Here is an 11,344-nt window from a genome sequence, read left to right on the forward strand (position 1 = left end):
AGGAATGATCTTGTCCTAATGTCCATAGTGCTGAGGTTGAGAAATCCGGATTTACACTAACCAGACTCAGAAGCAAATGGTGAAGGCAGGTGACATAGAAGAGAAGACAGTAAGGAAATAAAAATAAATTGGAAAATTACTGCAGCCCTGATATCCCCATTCATATATGCCATTTCTTCCACTTACTCATCATAGAACTACCAGTAAATAAATATAATTATTCTTGCTTTTATTTTTTTCTTCAGTCAAAGGAGGAATCTAAGGCCATGAGAAGTTAAGTGATGTGCTTTAAGTCACTTGGCTTAGCAAGTGTGATCTAAAGCCTATGGTTTTCCTCTTTCCCCTTGTTGAGAGCAGGAGACAATTATTCCATTGAGAGAATTGAGACTGGAGAGAATGGAGGCTGGACTGGTATGTTTTAGCAATAGATTTAGACATGTGGGTGCTCATATTTATATCAAATAGCCAAATGACCATGCATTTCTGGGATGGTTTTAACTTTAAGTACTTGGAAAACTTTTATTAGTCTCCGGATGTTTTCTTTGGAAAAATATGGCCCTTTCTCCTTTTCTATGTTTGTTTTTAAATCATACTTAAGAGACTTCACTAATCACATAGACGTTGACCTGTGGTGTGTGATATATGGCATAAAGGGTCTAGACAAAGGACAGCATGCCATTGGTCATGAATTAAGAACACATAGATGACAGATGCTCCAGACCAAAGGCTTTAGCCAGGAAAGAATAAGTTCCTGAAATGAAAGTTATTGAACGTAAAATGTCTCATCAAAAGAACTGGATCATCTTTTCTTCTGGCTATCTTGAAGAAGAAAATAGATTTTCATTCATTGGAACAATTTAGTACTTTTTTCCTTCACTATCCTTACAATGAGTTAGTTTTCCTGTTTACAGTCACATTTTTGAATAAAAGGAAAGAATAGGGTAAAAAAATTGGTATCAAAGTTCAACCTCTTTGGGCACAATTAAGCATTGATGACAAGTGATAGTGGAAAATCATTCCTTCCCATTGACCTCTGACCTTCTAAAACAGAATTCAGTCAAGCACCACTTAACAATGGGGATACGTTCTGAGAAATTCGTCATTAGGCAATGTTGTCATTGTGCGAACATCACAGGGTACGCTTACACAAATGTAATGGTACGTACAGTCTACTACACTCCTAGGCTATATGGTACTAACATTCTGAGACCACCGTCATATACGCGGTCTGTCGTTGGCCGAAACATTGTTATGTGGCACATGACTGTTCTCAGGAGTAGGGCCTGGGCATTTCTACTTTCTCTAAGTTCCACAGGAGATTTCGTTTTACTAAGCATGGTACAGTACTTTGCGTTTAGCACTACTTCATAATTACTTCTTGTTAATGGTGGTTACCTTGGTGGTTGCCCAACCTACCTGCTCTTGGGCCAACAGAGATCCCAATCCCAATCTACTTTTATTAGACTTTTAAACGGGTTGTTTCCCCAAATGTTTAAGTAGAATGGCTGTGAATAACTTTTAAAAGCATCAAGCTATTGCTATAGGAAAATAGTACAAATATTTCATAATAGAGTTTTAAACTTCTGGACATTCAACCACTCTGAGTCTCGGGTTCTTAATCTGGAAAATGGAGATGACAGTAAAATCCTCACCTCTTTTATGAGTTTAAGGATAAAAATGAAGTAATATATAAAAGCACTTAGTAAACTGAAAAAAAATGTAAGATAATGTTGGTATATTTTTTACGATTTGACACTTCATTATACTTATTTTTGGCAACTTGGGTCTTTGAACTTCACCTTGTTTTAGAGAGTCATTCTAAATCTATGTCTTTTAAACAAAATTCTTCACCTGATACAGGAATCCCTTTACAACAGAGATTTCAAACTCTGAGTACACAGGCCTAATCAGGCTCATGGATTTGTGTGGTTTAGCTTGCTCAGTGTTTAAATATTTTTTAAAAAAAATCAGTTGCTAATGCTAAAAATCAAGAGATTTCTTATAAAAATTTGGAATTCTGATTTATATTGAGAAACCAGAGTACTTAACCTATGTACCCCCAGGGCAGCAATCAGCTCTAGATGAGTAACCTTGTCAAGATCCTGTAGGCATGCAAATTTGTCACCCACATGCTGCAACAGAGGTTCTTCAAGTATGGTCCAGGACCAACAGAGTTTGCATCACTTGGGAATTTGTTAGAAATGCAAATTCTAGGGCCTTCCTCCAGACCTACCAAATCAGAGGCTCTGGAAATATGGCCTAGCAAACTGTCTTATCAAGCTTTCTCAATGATTCAGACACACTCTAGAGTTTAAGAGCTACTGCTCTACAATGTGCCAGTCAGATGGTCCGAGGACTTCTTTATAAACTTGTCTAGTGTTGGATAACTCACTTTTGCCTCTGATTGTCATAGAGTCCTTCCTTTTATTGAGCCACATTTTATTTTCCTGTCACTTTCACCATTGTTGGCTTTTCTTTTCTTTGCTCTTTTTGGACCTGAGATAACTAAGAAAAACAATGTCCTTGTGGTCCTTAGCATTTTCAGTAAACAGCAGCAATTTATGGTGACAAGCCCTTCTGACCCCAAACTGATAGAACTCTTGTCACTCTTTGACATCATCCTTGTCTTACCCCCGTCTGTTGAGCACATCCTTAAAAACCTCAACTCCTCTTCTTTCAAAACTAAGCAATTGTAAGCAGCCGCAGAAGGAATGCAAATCTGGGCTTTTATTTTGATATTTCTCCCAACATTGATTAGATAATTTCTGATCTGTTTTATTGTTTTGTACCAGAGTGTGAAAATTTCTAGAGTTTATTCTCCATTGGTGTTCTCTCCTTGAGGGAAAATTCATAGTATAAGAACTAACTGTTATAATATGAAACCAATATTCTTATGAGATTTGTAAATTAAATTTTCTTTCCAACTTTTGTTTAATATATTCAGTGTCACCTTGTATGGCAACTGAGATAATTTTGTGTATCCTATCAATTTGTTTCTTGTTTGACATCTGTGTTTGTTTATATAGCTTTCAGAAGTGGAGAATTCTGTTGCCAATTAATGTTGATGGTTTTGAGTAAGAGAGAAGAGTATGCTTATAAATGAAAGTTTTTGCTTTTAAGTTGTGTTTTATTATAGCTGAGTGTTTTCCAAATAAATTTTCACTGACTTCGTTGAATACTTCAATTGGGTAACAGAATCACAGGCTTTCAGAGAAGTGGGGCTCAAATATAATTTTTATTTATAGGAATTTCCTCTGCAGTTGAACAGGGAGACAATTGAAAATACATTAAAGGAATATCTTTAAGTAATTGACCAAGTATATATTTCTTTGTGAAGGTAAAATCTTTGGCTAAAGCAACTGCTCAAACAGCTTTAACAAGAACGTTGTTAAGAATATTATCTACGAAAATAAGAATTCCTGATTTCTGATCTTCCAGATTGGCTGAAGAACTACCTAGAGGCCTTATTAAAAATATTAATTCAGGGGCCTGCCTGGTGGTGTAGTGGTTAAGTTTGCATGCTCCACTTCAGCAGCCCGGGGTTCATGGGTTCAGATCCTGGGCGTGGACCTAGCACTGCTGGGCAAGCCACACTGTGGCAGCATCCCACATAAAATAGAGGAAGATTGGCACAGATGTTAGCTCAGTGACAATCTTCCTCCGGCAAAAAGAGGAAGATTGGCAACAAATGTTAGCTCAGGGACAATCTTCCTCACAAAATTAAAATTAACTTAGGGGCCAGCCCTGTGGCCTGGTGGTTAAGTTCAGCATGCTCCACTCTGGCAGCCCAGTTGTGGGTCTTGGGTGCATATCTATACCTCTTGTCAGTGGCCATGCTGTGGTGGTGTCCCATATACAAAATAGGGGAAGATTGGCACAGGTGTTAGCTCAGGGCGAATCTTCCTCAGCAAAAAAAATCTATATATTAATTCAGTAAGTCTGTGGTGGGAACTGGGAAGATTTATGTTACAAACCTTCCCAGGTGGTTTTTAATATGCAGCTGCATTTGGGATCCACCATGCTGAATCACACACTGTCTCCTCTATGAAGGTACAGAAGAGAAAATTTTTTTAGTCCATAGGACACAGGAAATGCTGTGTTTCTCCAAAGCGGTTGCTATGTTTTGATCCTGTGGACATTACAAATCTTATAAATGATTGCTTTTGCATTTTTGATTTTCACTGTTAGTAAGCTCAGAGGCAATTTTGACAACCATTAGCTTTTTTTAAAGGATTTTCCAGAAGACATTTTTATATCTTTCTCTATATTTTTTACTCTGGCTTTATTTTAACATTCTTCTCATTATTTTTTTCACTCTGATGTCTCTCTTTTCACTTACTTTATTTTTTATGGTATTTAAAATATTTTTTGAAGTCATAATCACTTTTAGTATAAAGCACAATATAAATAAATATAATAACTGTAGCAAAAAGACTGTCATATGAGTCATTAGTAGAGCTATTTTAGGGAGTGTTACTTAGTAATCCTGAATTAACTGCTGATGAACTTAGAACTTTCTTTTCCATATGCAATTCTTCAATGACAGTAAACTAAAGTTAGGAAAAAGAACCATGGTCATATAGTATATGGAATGATACATTCTGTATCCCATTTTAGGAGTTTTACAGTGCACATTACAGCTTCAAGACTCTGAAAAGACTGGTCATAAAGATATTTAAAAATCTTAGCCTAACACTTTCCAAACTTTTTAAAAACCAAACACCATCCCTCCCTCCTCCCAGAGCACCATTAACATTTCCAGAACAGTATTTTATTTAGGAGATACTGTGTTATTGCTATGTTTGTAAGTGTTGTACGTCAATATGAATGAAACAAGGAAAGCTATTGTGTTAGGTGAGCAGAAACGGTGAAGCATAGCTGGTAGAAATAAGCTGAGCTAAGTGAGCAAACTTTAGGCAAAGTGTCCCGGTCAATTGGCACTTGTGAAGGAACAGATGTAATAAGGAGAAGAAAACGTTATAGGATATTTTTATTCTTGCAATTGCAGAAAGAAAAGCACACATTTGAAGTACAACCAAGTGAAAAGCTGAAATCCTAGCTGAGCTGAACTATGGTTTAGTCTCCTGGTGCTCACGGCATTGCACTAAGGTGTTGTGCAAATAAAGTGAATAGTTGAAGTGGAGTAACATCCAACGGTAGGGGGAGAGTCTGTGTGGGGAGAACTAGGGAGAAATTTAGGCGAGTTTATGTGTCAGAGGATAAAATCATAAGGAGAAGAATTTGTGTATGTATGAAAGAATTAAGAGAAGAATTTGTGTATGTATGAAATAACTACAATCATTTTGAAGGCATGAGGTCTCCCTAGGTTTTGCAGACAGGTTGTACCTCCTGACAACCTTTGTCAGAGCATGAATAAATGAAATGTTTTGTGTGCCCCGTTCTACCTTAATTTTCCTATCTATTTTACCAGGGGGAACAGGGAGAAATAGTTCATTCTAGAGAAATTTTGCTCTGTTGAAGGAAATGTTTTATGTGACATCCTATTAATTGGCCACTTAGTCACTCCAACTCTCAGTCTACTTTAAATCATGTTAAACATTGCCCTTTCCTTTGAATGAACAGAAACTAAAGAGAGGTGGTGAGAAACTAATTTAATACAATTCAGTTTGGAAACATCTAATGTGTGAAGGTATGACCTAAATTGTCCATAGAAATAAACGTTGAGTCCAGCACCTAAATAATTCAGGGAGGACCTAATGAGAGATGGGCATGAACTTAGAAAACCCGAGACAGTCTGCCCAGAGGAAACTGCTGATGGGAGGGACTCAATAGTTACTGTAAGAAGATGCTATATTTTCATCAGGTCAATAGGAGCAAGACCAGTCAATGGAGACTCTGGGGCCCAGAGAAGTGAGTGGGCTGAAATAGTTTTAGTAATCACTTGCAAGGCAATTTAAACCATTAACATCTCAAGAAGGTCAATGCCATGGTTTCTGTTGCATCATCAAGTTGATCACCTGAGCCCATTCTCCTTTCTAGGTGGCCATGTTTATTAACTGGGAATCTTCTCTGTCAATCTTTCCTTTCTGGAGAAAATCTACTTCTTTTATCTCTATCAACTTATCTCTGTTTAAATTAAATTTTTGGTAAAATCTTATCCAAATTGTATTTTTTAAATACAAATATCTGACTTTGCTTTTATTGGGCATGGAATTCTTTATAATAAAGTTTCTTCTTTTTCATTTATTCATTTATTCAGCATATGGTTTTCAGGAAATGTCATGGGAAACTTACACAATAAAAAACAAAACATTTTTCTCATTTTACACATATTCCTTATCTTCTTCTAATTTATGTTTCAGATGTTTCCTGTGCCACTTTAAACTATTTTGGTATTTTTCTCTAATGATTTGGGAAGAATAGAGATTTAACATAATATTTAGGTAGATCAAACAAAACATTTTTGTATCTTTTTCTTTTTGGTGAGAACATTTAAGTTACTCTCTCTGCAAATTTCCATTGCACAAAGCAGTGTTATCAAATATAGTCACCATGTTATACATTAGCTACTCAGAATTATTCATCTTACAACTGAAAGTTTGTACCCTTTTACCAGCGTCTCCTTAATTCCTCAATGCCCTCACCCCCAATGCCCTGGAAACCACTTTTCTATTCTCTCCTTTTTTTTTTTTTTGTAGATTCCACATGTAAGTGATGCCATGTGGTATTCGTCTTTCTCTGTCTGGCTTATTTCACTTAGCGTAATGCCTTCCAGGTTCATTCACCTCCTTGAAAATGATAGGCTTTCCTCCTTTTTTAAGGCTGAATAATGTTTCATTTTATATGTCACATTTTCTTTATTCATTCATCCATTGAATTACGCAGATTATTTTCATACCTTGGCTATTATGGATAATGCTGCTATGAACTTGGGAGTGCAGATATCTCTTTGAAATAATGATTTCATTTGTTTTGACTATATGCCCAGAAGTGAAATTGCTGTATCATAGGGTATTTCTATTTTTAATTTCTTGAAGAACCTCCATACTCTTTTCCATCGTGGCTGCACCAGTTTGCATTCCCACCAACAGTACATAAGGGTTCCGTTTTTTCCACATGCTTGCCAACACTTGTTTTTCTTGTCTTTTTGATAAGAGCCATCCTAACAGATGGGGAAGGATATCTCACTGTGGTTTTGATTTGCATTTCCCTGATGATTAGTGATGTTGGGCACCTTTTCATGTACCTATTGGTCATTTGTATATCTTTTTGGGGAAAATCTCTGTTCAAGACCTTTGCACATTTTTTAATTGGATTATTTGCTTTTGTGCTATTGAGTTGTATGAACTTCCTGTGTATTTGGGATATAAACCTCTTATCAGATATGCGGTTTGCTAATATTTTTCCTATACTGTCAGTTGTCTTTTCATTTTATTGATGGGTTCTTTTGCTGTGCAGAAGCTTTTTAGTTTGATGCAGTCCTACTTGTTTATTTTTGCTTTTGTTGCCTTTGCTTTTGGTGTCAAATACAAAAAGTCATTGCCAAGACTAATTTCAAGTTGCTTATCCCTATATATTCTTTTAGGAGTTCCACAGTTTCAGGTCTTATGTTCAAGTCTTTAATCTATTTTGAGTTGATTTTTTATTTTTATTTCGGGTAAGATAGTGGCCCAGTTTCATTCTTTTGCATGTGTCTACCAACATCATTCATTGAAGATACATCTTTTTCTTATTGTATATTCTTGGCTCCTTTGTCAAAAATCAATTGACCATATGTGCATGGGTTTATTTATGGTCCTTCTATTCTGTTCCATGGACCTGTGTGTCTGTTTTTATGGCATTACCATAGTGTTTTCATTAATATATCTTTGTAATATGGTTTGAAATCAAGAAGTGTGATGCCTCCAGCTTTGCTCTTTTTTCTTAAGACTGCTTTGGTTATTCAGGGTATTTTGTGGTTCCATACAAACTTTAGGACTATTTTTTTCTCTTTCTGTGGAAAATGCCATAGGAATTTTGATAAGGATTGCACTGAATCTGTAGATTGTCTTGGATTGTAAGGACGTGTAAACAATATTAACTCTTTCAATCCATGAACATGGAATATTTTTCCATTTATTTGTGTCCTCTTCAATTTCTTATATCAATATCTTATAGTTTTCAGTATACAGATCTTTCTCCTTCTTGGTTAATTTATTCCTAAAGATTTTGTTCTTTTTGATGCTACTGTAAATGGGATTGTTTTCTTAATTTATTTTTCTGCCAGTTTGTTGTTGGTGTATAGAAATGCAACTGATTTTTGTAGCTTGATCTAACATGCTACAAGTTTACCGAAATCATGTATTAGTTCTAATAGTTTTTTGTGGGTCTTTAGGGTTTTCTATATATAATATCACGTCGTCTGCAAACAGAGACAGTTTTACTTCTTATTTCCTGACTTGGATGCCTTTTATTCCTTTATCTTGCCTATTTACTCTGGCTAGGACTTCCAGCACTATTATGAATGAAAGCGGTGAGACTGGACATCCTTGTCTTGTTCCTGATCCGAGAAGAGGGGAGCTCAGGAGGCTCCTGTGTCCCCATCTTCAAAACTGCATTCTTCTATATAAAGGAAAATTCACTCCTTGAAAAAACATTTTCTAATGAAATCTTCTTGGTTACCCTCCTACTAGCCTACCTCAAGCCATTCGTAATACCATTTAATATTTGTTAACCTAATGATTTTAATATGTAACTGGAATTACATATAGTTCAGCTCTACAATTTAAGTAGGTAAGGGAAGAGGAAAGTTGAAGAGCTGAGTTGACTGATTGCTGAAGGATTTGTCCAGCGTGGGAGCCAGAGTTGTGGTGTTGCATTAACTGCCTTAGCAGTTTGATGCTATTTCTTCCCTGTCTGTTACACATTCAGAAAAGAAGCAGAAGCCGTAAGATAGGGAATGCGAGGTAAGGTGGTGTTACGGAGAGAGAAATGGCCTGAGTATCCGAAGAACCAGTTTCCAATGGTAATAGTAGGAAATAGCAGTTGAGTGCCTCAAAAATTTCAGGATACTATGGCATGTTGCTGTATCTTAGCTCATTTAATCTTCACAAGGACCCTTTCAAATGATACTATTATCCCTACTTTATAGAAAACTGAGGCCCAGAGGTTAACTTTCTTAAGGCCACACACAGTGAGCGAAGGGATTCTAATTCAGATCCAGAAGTTACATTGACTCTAACTCTACTGGTATTTTTCCTACTTCCTTTCTTTGCAGATGTCAGGTAAGAAGTGAGGTCAAATAACTATGCAGCAGTGTAATGATTGTATTGGTCATGAAAGGTTAAGTTGTAATAAAATTAGCAGAAATTCTCCAAATAGCAATATTTAAAATAACAAAGGCTTGTTTCTTTTTACCCTACAGATCCAACAAGCGTCAGCTGAGACTTTTACTCCATGTCTCCATGGTCCTCCTCAGAAACTCAGGTTGAGGGGCTCCATGTCACTTCCAACTCAGTGAAAAATCAATGGGAAGAACAAGTATCCTGACCCATAGTGCTCAGTCGTGGGCCCAGGTGACAAGCTATATGTCACTTTCACTCCCAACTCAATGGAGAGAACCAGTTGCACGGCTCCACCCAACAACAGGGAAAGCAAGAACCACAATTCTACAGGTACCTGGAAGGAAACAAGAAACGGATAGAGTCACGCAGTGGAATGACAATCACAGTGCTGCTGGCATTGGTTTCCCCTCACCAGAGTGACAAAGCTTTCCTCTTCACTGTTTTCAGTTTCCCCTCCCATCAGTTACTGAGTACTTTTAGCTTGAGCTGTGTACAACTTTCTTTCCCATCATGGATTGTCCTACTCTCTGTCCCACCTCTAGCTACCTGTGTGCCCGTGGCCGAATTCCCTGACCACTCTAGGCCAAGTTTTATCAACCATAAAATAAGTACTTGGATTAGGAGATCTTTAAGAGACTGGCCAAATGAAAATTTATATGATTTCATGAAAAGGCAAAATAAATCCTTCTTTGATTATTTTGCACAGACCAGGCAGGTAACAAAGGCTATATATGGCTGTGGAGACATAATTCACCAATGGAGAGATAAGGAGCTGAGGGGTACTGGTGCTGAGCAAGGATAGAGATTAAGGATAAAACACTGAGGGATACCTTAGGCTCCAATCCAAGAATTCTAAGACAGGTAGGAAATAGTGAGGAAATGATCAAATCTAGGATCCTCTGACTTTATTTTTTGTTGGTTGTTTAGTGTTTACTTAAGGTAAGCCATTTCATATGTGTGTATGTGTATAAATATATATATATATATATATATTTTTTTTTAAGGGCAAGACATTCAATGATTAACTTCACAGTTCAAGCTGAGAGCCTCTTTTTGAGGTGTCAGCAAAAAATATGAGGGCTTATGTCTTTTGGTTTGCACAATATGATCATGATTGTTACAAATATCTTTCAGCTAGTACCAAGATAACCACACTACAGCATGAGAATTTTGAAAGTTGAATAACCTCCCATCAGAAAAACCACAGAGATAAGTGACAGCAGTTGTCTTAATAAGACACATTTCCAAGAATTCAGACCACTCTCATTGTTATAACCTGCATTTTTAACTATGTACATCCTTCTCAAATTATGGCTTCCTAGACTAAACACATTGGTTCAAATACTTGAGTACATGGATTCAGCAAAGCAAGGAAAAGCTAGAGCAAATAAATGGGCCTGATATGCCACAACCAGGGCAGTGCTCTTTAGACAAAGGCTCATCATTGGTGATTAAAACAGAGGGGGGAACAGCTTCCAGGCCCTGCAAAATGGCTCTAGACACAAGCAAAGAAAAGGCTCCACTTATGCACGTTTATCTGTTTAGATCTCCTCACCGGTCTCCCTTCTCTGCCTCCTTACAGAGTAATTTTACTAATCAGCCACCAGTCACAAGGAAACTGCCAGACAGGAGAGCTTACATAAGGACATCAAAGGTGAGAAATGGAGAGAGATTTCTGATGCCAGATCTTGAGAGTCTGGGTCCAGATCTGTGCTAAGGCTTGAAGCTGTTTTGTACTTCTTTTCCAAAATTGCTCCTCTTTCTACTTCTCTCCAATTCTTGCTTTCTTGCAAGTCCAAGCAAAATTTTAATTTTTTTAAGAAGGATCGCAGCCTGATGTCAGGAGGAAAAACATGAGCTCTGTGATGGATAGTTTTATATGTTCACTTGGGTAGGCTATGGCCCCCAGTTATTTAATCAAACACACATCTAGGTGTTACTGTGAAGGTATTTTGTAGATGTGGTTAGCATCTACAATCAGTTGACTTTAAGTGAAGGAGATTACCCTAGATAATGTGGGTGGACCTCACATAATCAGTTGAAAGTCCTTAACGGCAAAA

The sequence above is a fragment of the Equus asinus genome, chromosome 11 (genome assembly GCF_041296235.1).
Source record: "Equus asinus isolate D_3611 breed Donkey chromosome 11, EquAss-T2T_v2, whole genome shotgun sequence".
In the NCBI taxonomy this organism is placed as follows: domain Eukaryota; kingdom Metazoa; phylum Chordata; class Mammalia; order Perissodactyla; family Equidae; genus Equus; species Equus asinus.